Source organism: Enhydra lutris, unplaced genomic scaffold (genome assembly GCF_002288905.1).
Source record: "Enhydra lutris kenyoni isolate GAN:26980312 unplaced genomic scaffold, ASM228890v2 scaffoldscaffold22, whole genome shotgun sequence".
NCBI lineage: Eukaryota > Metazoa > Chordata > Mammalia > Carnivora > Mustelidae > Enhydra > Enhydra lutris.
In genome coordinates this window covers 5,508,796-5,518,787 of record NW_019154106.1, presented here as the reverse complement: position 1 = coordinate 5,518,787, position 9,992 = coordinate 5,508,796, and positions in this window count along the sequence as shown.

The following is a 9,992-nucleotide window of genomic DNA, read 5'->3' as shown; positions in this document are numbered from 1 at the left end:
AGGTTTCGGTGGCGACCAACCACCCTTGGCATGCCTTGGCTTGGGCTCCCGTGTCGTCTTCCCAGGGCCGCCTTCTCTCTGTGTCTCTGTGTCTGTGATCTTCCTCTCTCTTCTCTTGGAAGGCCCCCAGCCACTGAATTTAGGGCTCCCTCAATATCCAAGGTGATCTCATCTTGAGATCCTTAATTATCTCAGCCAAGACCTGATTTCTTTTTTTCTTTTTAAGATTTTTTATTTATTTATTTGACAGGCAGAGATCACAAGTAGGCAGAGAGGCAGGCAGAGAGAGAGAGGAGGAAGCAGGCTCCCCACTGAGCAGAGAGCCCGATGTGGAGCTCGATCCCAGGACTCCGGGATCATGACCTGAGCCAAAGGCAGAGGCTTTAACCCACTGAGCCACCCAGGTGCCCCAAGACCTGATTTCTAAATAAGGTTACATTCACAGGTACTGCAGGTTGAGACTCGGCCATATCTTTGTGGGGGGCCGCAGTTCATCCAGCGACAACCCCCACCAGCCCAGGAGCATTCAGGGTCAGGAACAGCATCTCCTCCGCCTCTCCATCGCCACAGAAGATGCTTGTTGGGAGAAAACTATTGGCTGACTCAGTGACCGAGAATCTAAACTGTGTGCCCAGGGCAGATGCCTGGGGAGGTGTGGGGGGGAGGCTAGAAGGTGTGCAGATGGAATGGGGGGGCCACAGACACCATAGGCTAGCCTCCCTGCCTCCCCAGCACCAGCTTCTCTGGAGCGGGCTAGAGAAGGGGTCCCTGCTGGCCTGCCCTCTGCCTGGACACTGAGGCTGGACCATGAGGAAGGCATGTCCCCAGGGGCCTTGTGGGTAGAACCCAGGCTGGAGAATAAAGGCTGAAGTGTTGCAGGAGGGGGAGGGGAGGGGTGGGTGCGGGCTGATCGAACACCTGTTTTCACTTGAATGAAGGCAGCAACAAGGTTTGGCCTGAGGGTCTGAAAACACAGATGGGCCTAGGTGTCCCGTCCTGCCCTCCACAGTCAACCAAGCCCCGTGTGGTCTCCCTCCTCCTACATAGGTGTTTTCTGGCAGCTGGGAATGCCAAAGACAGGGGCGGGGGTAATACAAGTACATTCGCAGCCTGTGAACATGGGCCCTGGGAGCTGATGGGGGTTGGACGTGGGGAGGAGAGTCCCAGCCAACCTGGGCCTCTGAGCCACAGAGGCAGATGGACAGACACCCATCAGGAGAGAAGCGGCTGGCAGACAGGTCTCCCTGGGCACATCCTGGGCAGCTGGAAAACACCCCCCCCTGCAACCTGGCCTTACATCCAGAGCTGCAGCCTCCACTTGAATATCTTCTGCCCTAATTTCAGTGACAGCCCCCGCCCCCAGCCAAGGGCTCTGAGCTACCCATGAATGGGGTACACCGAGTGTCTTGTGGGTGCGGAGACCGAGAGTTGCCGGTTCGGAGGGTTACAACAGGGGAGCTGGGAGAATGAGTCCCTGCCCCCCGCAAAAGACACTTACATCCCCAGGCCCTCTCCAGGCTGAATCCCAGACCCTCATGCTGGAAACGGCAGCTGGGGGAGCCACTTCCCCACTGGGGTGTGGGGGAGGGAGGCACACAGGGTCAGGCATGGTGGGTGCCCTCGGGCGATGATGGTACAACAGGATCCCCAACTGGGAGCAAAGGGAAGTTAAGCGGCTCCTTGGAGAGAGGGTGTTCATGACTGGGGGCCTAGGCTCAGGGGCTCTATGTGGACGTGATTTCAGCTTCACTGGACTTGGGTTCTCTGTCAGTGACAAGAGTTAATTACAGCATCAACCTGCTGGGATTAACGAGATAATGAATATAAAGAACGTTTGAAACATGTCTGACGGATCCCAGCTGTTGTGGCCGTCACCACTGGAATCCCTTCGTGTTTGGAGCTTTAGAAAATTCCTCCCTGTATGTGACCAGAAAGAATTATGAACGCAGGAGTGTCCAGTTGCTTCTTCCTCCCTTCCTGGCTCTGGATCTCAAGGGGGTGGGGATGGGAGGAGGGGGATTGGAGAAGCCGGGGGAGGCCGGGCTGGATTTCACTGGGAAGCTTGGGAGCTCATGGCTGGAGAGAGATGCTATCTCTCTCCATCACAAAAAGGGGGCATGAGGACAGGCCGTGGGAGAGCCCCAACAGAATGCTCAGGCAGCTGGAGCCAGGTAGAGAATCTGGGAAGCAGCAGGCAAGGGTAGGAGAAGACAGGAGGAAAGGGATTTTGCTGAGCATTTATGAATGCGCTTCTTTGGCATTTTCTGGAGAGGCTTCTGGAAAAATGTAAATAACTTTTCAGCCATTTCAGATGCCAGACTAGTGTTTCTTTAAATGTGTAAGACAGCGTCTCCAAGTAGCATATATTATCAAAAAAGAGCATCATGAAACCTCCCCAAGGCAAGCTTGTTCCGGAACTACGCTCTAGTTTACGAGCCTCACGGATGGCATCCCAGGAACGATAGCGTCTCCTCTTCCTAACTGGTTGTCGTGCCCCCAAGAGAGACCCTAAATCTGTCTATTCCTCTTCCTGGTAAAACTCTGTTCCAAGCTCTCACCTGCTCTACCTGAATCCCGCAAGAGCTTTCAAACTCTCTTCCATCCCTCTTCCACAGAGTGGCCAGAAAAGGAGTCACGAAAATTGACCTCAGTGGTGGTCCCTGATCCTGTCACCCCAGATCTGCCACGGCGCATCTTGCCGATCTGTCTCTCCTCACCACCACCTAAAGCTACGGGTCCTCGCCTGCACAGCTCACCAAGCTCCCTGCTGCCTCAGGGCCTTGACATTGGCTGTTCCCTCTGCTTGGACTGCCCCTGAGTCCTAGCATGGGAGGTGTAGCTCAAATGTTGCCTCCTCAGAAGCCTTCCTTGCCCACCTACCCCCTCTCTGTCATATCACCCTGCTTTATTGCCTTCATTAGAGTTACCAAAGTTTGTAAGCATCTCATTTCCTTATTGGTTTGCTCGTTTATCTCCTGTCTTCACCACTAGAGCGTAAGACCAGGGCCCCCATCTGCCTCTTTCATGGTTATGTCTACCTTGCGGGACAGGAAGACCCTTGGCTAGCTCTGTCCTTCCTCGGTCCACGAAGGCGGCAAGTAGAGCCCCCGGCCAGGGCACAGGCCACACTCATCTGTCACTATGCTGAGCAACACGATCCCAGGGTGGCCAGGTATGGGAGCTATTAGAAATGAGGTTTCCATCTTCCTCCTCCAAGATCTCCAGTTGCAAGCTGACGAGGAAGGAGGTAGACAAGAAAGAGGCCAGGCCTGGGGTCCCGGCCCCCCCAGAAAAATATGTGCTGCAGGGAGAGGCCCGCAGCATCTTGGGGACTGATTCACACCCGAGCCAGCCCTCCTCCCAGACTCCTCCCCAGAGGTCATTGTGCCCCCGTCCCCCACCCCTGTTTCTGGCCTTCCCGAAGCTGCTTACTCAAGACCCACCTGGGTGCTTTAGTTTCCTAACACTGCTATGACAAATTACCACAGAATCGGGGCTGAAATTTATTCTCTTCCAGTTCTCAAGGTCAGGAATCTGAAATGGGTCTTACAGGGTGAGAATCAAGATCTCAGCAGGGTCAGTTCCTTCTGGAAGCTTGAGGGGAGAATCTATTTCCTTGCTTTTCTCCTGTTGCTAGAGGCTGTCCTCATTCCTTGGCTCATGGCCCTGCATCCCGTGGTCTTTTGTCACTCCGCTAGTCTCCAGCTTCGGCCCTCCCGCCTCCCCCGTGAAGACCTTGTGATTACCCTGGGCTCACAGTAATCACAGACGCTGTCATTACAAGCCCCTTGACTTAATCGCACAAGCAACATGCGCTTCCCTTTTACGGTGTGAGGAACCACTCATGGCCTGGGGTTGAGGATCTGGATATGTTGGAGGGTCATTATTCAGCTGCAACCTGGGCACCCCAAAACACGGACCTCAATGTGTGGAACCTCACACTCTGTTTCCCAGAACCCCAGGACTGGGGGAAAGCTCTGGCTTCAAGGGGAACGGATCCCTTTGATTTGTTTCATAGAGTTTGCAAATCACCAGAATGGCTATGAGAGAGAGCCTTAAGACTAACCCTCCCACTTCAGGGGCCCAGCCTCCCCCTGCTGTTCAGCACCCCTCCCCTCCGCCAGCTCTGCCCCCTCCTCTGTTGCTTACTCTGCACACCTCCCATCCCCCAACGTCCTGGCCACTGTCTGTGTTGGCACCCACCCCCAGACCCAGTGGCTGCTGGCGCTGAGGGGACGAGGGGTCCGGGTCCAAGCACAGTGCTGACCGGGTCCCCCCACACCTCACCCAGCTCTGGGGCCTTGGGGTCCCTGCTGGTCTCCCCAGGTTCCCTTCTTCCCTTAGACCAGCCCTGTAGTTGGTCACAGCAAAGGTGAGGTTGAGATTGAAGAGGCCAGAGAAGGAAGAGAGTGTGGCCAAGAGGGAACCAGGGGTGGGTAGCCTGGGAAATGGTGTGAGGTATGCCAGGCACCCTAAAGGGCCTGAGCTTTGCAAGGTGGGGTGGAGAGAGAGAGTGCCACATACCCCACCTGCTGTTCACTCATGGCGTGACTCTCCTCCTGCTCTCTGAGCCTCAGTTTCCCCATCTGCCTTGGGGTATGACAGAGTGAATAAGAAAATAGGAGGCATGAATCTGGCCAGCCAGTTTGGGGGCTCTGGCAGGGAACCCAGCACCTCTCTCCCAAGCCCTGGCTGGCTGATCTGTGCCCTTCGTTTGAGACCTGTTACCTCCGAGGGCCCAATGCCCCTGGGCATGAGCTCTGAGGACAGGCAGATGTGAACCTAAATTCCCATCACGGGTGAGAAGCTTCCCTTCTCCGAGGTCAGTTTCTTCATCTATAAATTGGGGACGAACCTCACAAGGCTGGGGGGCCATTAAAGGAGTGTGTGCACGACACGCAGCAAGCCTTCCGCAAACGGGAGCAGCTGCCGCCACCTGCCCCTGCATTTTCTTTGAAATAATAACACAGAACTGGAATTCATATACTACTTGACATTGTGCAAGGTGTTTTCTTGGCTGTTACACCACGAAATCCTCCCAACAGTTGGTGATATTGGGGCAAATGATCCCAGTTTATGGAAGGGAGTGGGATAACTGAGACCGAGCCCAGAGAACTTTCCAGAACTCACAGGTAGAACTGGAAGGTTCTTCTGGGGTGGTCTTGGCTTCTAGAGTGTGGTGGGAAGGAGTCTGAAGAGCTCTGATTTATTCACATAAAGTCTCAACTTCTGCGTTTTGCTTCTCCCGTAGAAACCCACATCAGCATTGCCTGTTTATGTGCTGATGGCACTGATCGAGTACCTACTGTGTGCCAGGCACTGTCCCAGATAGGCTATAAGGATGAAGACAGTCAGAACTGTCAGAGTGGAGAATTAAGCGGAGACTCTGGAGCCAGGCTGCCTGGGTTCAAGCCCCGGCTTTGCTGCTTTCCAGCTGTGTGACCATGAGCAAGCTACATAACCTCTCTGAGTCCCAGCTGCCTCAATTGTAAAATCGGCCTAAGAATAGTATCTCCCCATGGGCTTGGGACGAGGACTCAATGCCTTAATATAATGTTAGAAGAGCACTTGGCAAATAGTTAGTGTGCCATGTGTTTGCGATTATTAGTCTAGTGGGGGATGCAGAAAATTAACTGTAAACACATAAATAAAATAACTGCGGATTATGGCTGGTGTTTTCAGGGAAATAAAGGACATGCTGTGGGGTGGAGAACTCCCTGTGGGGTAGTCAGGAGGGCCTCTTGGTGACTGCTTTAGGGCAATGTTTAGGGGATAGAGGAGGCAGCCTTGGCAAGAGCAGGAAAAGTGCTTTCCAGGCAGAGGGACCAGCAAGTGAGACTCCCTGAAGTGGAAAATGGCTTGGCAGGTGTCAGGAACACCAGAAGGCCTGAGAGGTGGGAGATCAGTGGGTGAGGAGGAGGACGGCATGACAGGTCAGAGAGGCCAGCAAGGCCGTATGGACCACAGAAAGAAGTTTGGCTTTTTTTTCCAGAATGGTGGGCAGTCAAACGAGGTACTTCTGTTTCTATGTGCAGAAGCGGATGGTGTGTGCAGAAACTCACACAATCTAAGTGGCCAATGCTGGGAAGTTTCACAAAGTGAACACACCCAGGAGCCAACACTGAGCTCAAAGCCAGGACAGGAGCGGCACCCCAGACACCCCCCGGGTCTCTTCCAGCCACGACCCCTGTGGTAACCGCCATCCTGACTGCTCACAACAGAGTAGTTTTCCCTGTTTTTTTTTTTTTTTTTTTTTTTTTTTTTTTTAACTTTCTGTAAATGAAATCATTCCGCTCTGTTTTCTGTGTCTGGCTTCTTTGACTCAACATTATAAGCACTATTCAGCATCACCTGCTGGTGAAATTCACCCACCTTGTTGCAGAGGACCAAAGTTTTTCTTTCCCTTTGCTGTGCACCTGCCACGTGACCATGCCCCCAGGCATTTACACACCTGGCTGTTGACAGGCACTCGCAGCCCCCTGACATCGGTGCACAGTGAGTGCTCCCGCTCTTCTGTTCAGGGAGGGGTTTTCCGCATGAAATCTACAAGAGCTCCTTCCAAGCTCACTCCAGTTTCTGCATCAGCCCCCAGAACCCGAAGAGCCTCAACTTCTGCTTTTTGCTTCTCTCATAGAAGCCCACATCAGCGTTGCCCTTTTATGCGCTGATGGCGTGTCTAACTCATCACTCCCTCCCAAATCAGGAACCTTGTCATTCCCTCAGGCTTTGATGTCCTAAGAAGATACTATTCTTAGGCTGATGATGTTCCCTGGAAAATGGGTTCAATCATTCCAAAGCTGCAGGTGGCTGTGAAGAGTCAGTTAAATGAGAAACGGCAATGAAAGGCCACAGTCCGGGCCCCAGGTCCTACCCAAAAAGCGAGCGGAAAACGAGGGCGCCCCCTGTGGGTACCGGTGAAGCTGTATCCCTGATTCCCCAGGGTCCTGCTTTCTAGGCTAAGTCCCCTCCCCACAAAGCCAGCACAGACCCAGCTTCTTCTTCTTTTTCTTCTTTTTCTTCTTCTTCTTTTTTTTTAAGATTTTATTTATTTATTTGACAGAGAGAGATCACAAGTAGGCAGAGAGGCAGGCGGGGCCCGGAAGCAGGCAACCCGCTGAGTAGAGAGCCGGATGCCCTAGTTGATCCCAAGACCCAAGATCACGACCTGAGCTGAAGGCAGAGGCTTAACCCACTGAGCCACCCCAGGGCCCTAGCACAGACCCGCCTTCTACTGAGAGGTCAGTGCCCACAGGTTACTCTCAGCCCCAAAAGCCCAGATAGATGATCTGGGAACCACAGCTGCCTTTACACACGTATTCCCCACTGAGATGCTCTCCCCTCTTCTTCACCTCATACCAGGTCCTCCGGGTCTCCTGCAGGATTTCCCAGGTGCCCCCAGGCCTGCTCTCTTGATCACTGTGCCGTGGCAGGTGGCATCTTCCCCCACACACCCAGGCCCCTCCTGATGCGTGTGTGCCTCCCTGCCAGACTGCGAGGGTAGGGTGGGGACCTGTCCCCCTGTTCTGGGAACAAGGAAGATCGCCCACACCTGGCACTCTGCCTAGAGTCCAGCGGGGGCGTCATAAATAGCTCCTGAATGATTCATTCATCCCTTTGGGAGGAAAGCACGACCTCTAAGAGGTTAAGATCATGGGCTTTGAAATCACACAGATGTAGGTTCAAGTCTTGGCTCTGACCTTTGGCTCTGTGACCTTGGAAAGGTCATTGCACCTCTTTGAAGCTTGTCGGCTCATGTAAAAAATGGTGTGACCACGACCCCATTAGGTCATTGTGAGCATGGAGATGATGTTGGCCTGCCCAAAAGCCCAGTTACGTTGGGAGGGGTGATTATCCATTCAGCGCCTTGGGAAACCTCCCGCTGTTCCACCTGTTCTCTCACCGGTGTCTAGAGGCGCGCAATATCAGGCCGGTTTTACGGAAAAAGAAACTGAGGCCCAGAAAGGGAATAGGATAACCTGGGGCGCCGCAGGCTGGGGCTGGAACCCGGGCCTGCCCACTTTGCGTCCAGTACTCCGCCTGCCTCTTAAAGCCACTGGAGAGCACATCCCCCAGCCGACCCTCGTCCGCCGACCTGGGAAGTGAGGGGCTGCACTCGGCCTCGGGCGACCTCCCGGGACTGCCGGGTGCGCTTGGGGATCTTGGGCTCAGACCCCGGAAGCGGCGCGTGGCTCCCGGGAGCGGAGAGAGCGCTCGAGGTTGTCACTTTAAATTAAAAGAGGGAGCGGGAGGGGGGCGGGCGAGCGCGAGGGAGCGCGCGGCGGGCTCCTGGGAGCGTGCCCGGACTGCGGCGCAGCTCCCATCCGCCGCCCCGGCCCGGCTGAGCCCCCGGCCCGCGCCGCGCTCCTCCGAAGGGGCCGCCGGGCGACACTGCAGGGGTGGCGTTGCGGGAGACGGCCGGGCCTGGCGCCGGTGTGTGCGCGCTGCAGGAGGCCGGCCGGGAGCCTGGAGTCGGGAGCCGGGAGCCAGGAGCCCGAGCGGGAACCGAGAGGCGGCCCCTCCGCGGAGCCGGGGTGAGTAGCACCCGGCCGCCCCCGCGCACCACCGGGATCCGGTCCAGTGCGGGGACGCACGCGGCGCCCCCTGCCAGCGCCGCGGACCCCGGCCTCCGCGCACTCTGCACACCCGCGCCGGGCCGCGCTTGCACACGCACGCCGGGCACAGAGCGCGCTGGGCGCCCTTCCCCGGCCCGGCCACTCCGCGCACTGCGCATCACATCGCGCCCGCACGCCCGTCCCGCGTGTGCACACACGCGACTCACCCGGGCATTTACACGCCTCCCCGGCGCCCGCGCTGCGCGAGCGCCCCTCACTTTCACACTCAGCGTCCTGACTGGCCCCACTGCCCCCTGCCCCACCTCACACCCTCTCCCGACTCTTCCGGCTCAGTCCCCGGCTCTCGGGTCCCCATATACCCTGGGGGGTTCCCGCGGCAGGGGTGCTGGGTCTTCAGGAAATGCTCCGATCCGGAGAGGCAGGTCGCACCGCGTCGCCAGGAGGCTCGGGGAGCTCGGGGAGCTCGGGAGAGGATCCTCAGCCTCGTCCCGTGTCAACGGCCTGGGGTCTGGGGCTTTGCGGGGGCTCTTGGGAACCTCTGATACCGCTGCTCTTTGCAAGAGGAAGCATGCCGCGTCTCAGGGCCTCGGACTGTAGAATTGGCTGTTGAGGGGTGGGAGTAGGGCCCAGCATGGGGATCTGGAGCCAGGCCTGTGGGTGGAGGAGCCCTGAGCCAGCCCTCCTGGTGATTCCTCTTCCAGGGCTGCATGACAGCGTGCCCCCCTCCCCCGTCATTAGGGCCACCCCAGAGCGACTGGGAAACCTTCACCCAGGAATGTCAGCTCCTTCTCCAAGCTAGGGAGGGGAGCAGGTTAGGAGGGCAGCTGCTGTTGTGCTTCTTACTAGAAATGGGGAAACTGAGGCTCAAAGCAGACAGGAGTTCCAGCCAAGTTAACCCAGCCAGTCTGGAGAAAGGTCAAGACAACTACCTAAGCCCCCTGCCTTCCCACTCTGAAATCCAGAACCTTCCCCTAGCTTGGGAGACAGCAGGTTCCCAGTCTGGGGTTCAAGCTTGGATTCTCCGTCTTGTCGGCTATGGTGACGCTGGGCAAGTCATTTCTGGCGGGTCAGTTTTCTTACCAGTACAATGGGCAGAGTAGCACCCCTCAGAGGGCAGCAGGGAGGGACTTGCTGAAATAAAACACGGCGAGTCCTTGGTACGGTGCCCAGCACATAGTAGGCACCCAGTAGACGCCAGCAGCCGCCACCCTAGCCAGTCTGCCCTGCGGTTTCTGTAGGCTTTAGGGGGATGGTAGCAGGATGTGGTTATTCTGGGGGCGGGAGGAGGGAAGCACTTGAAAAAGATTTCAAACCTAAAGATCCTAAAGAGGTTTACAGCCTGGGAGGTAAGGACTGCCCTGTGCCCACATCGGAATCCTTCCTAATATCTGATGACCACAGGGGTGGGGGTGGGGGGAC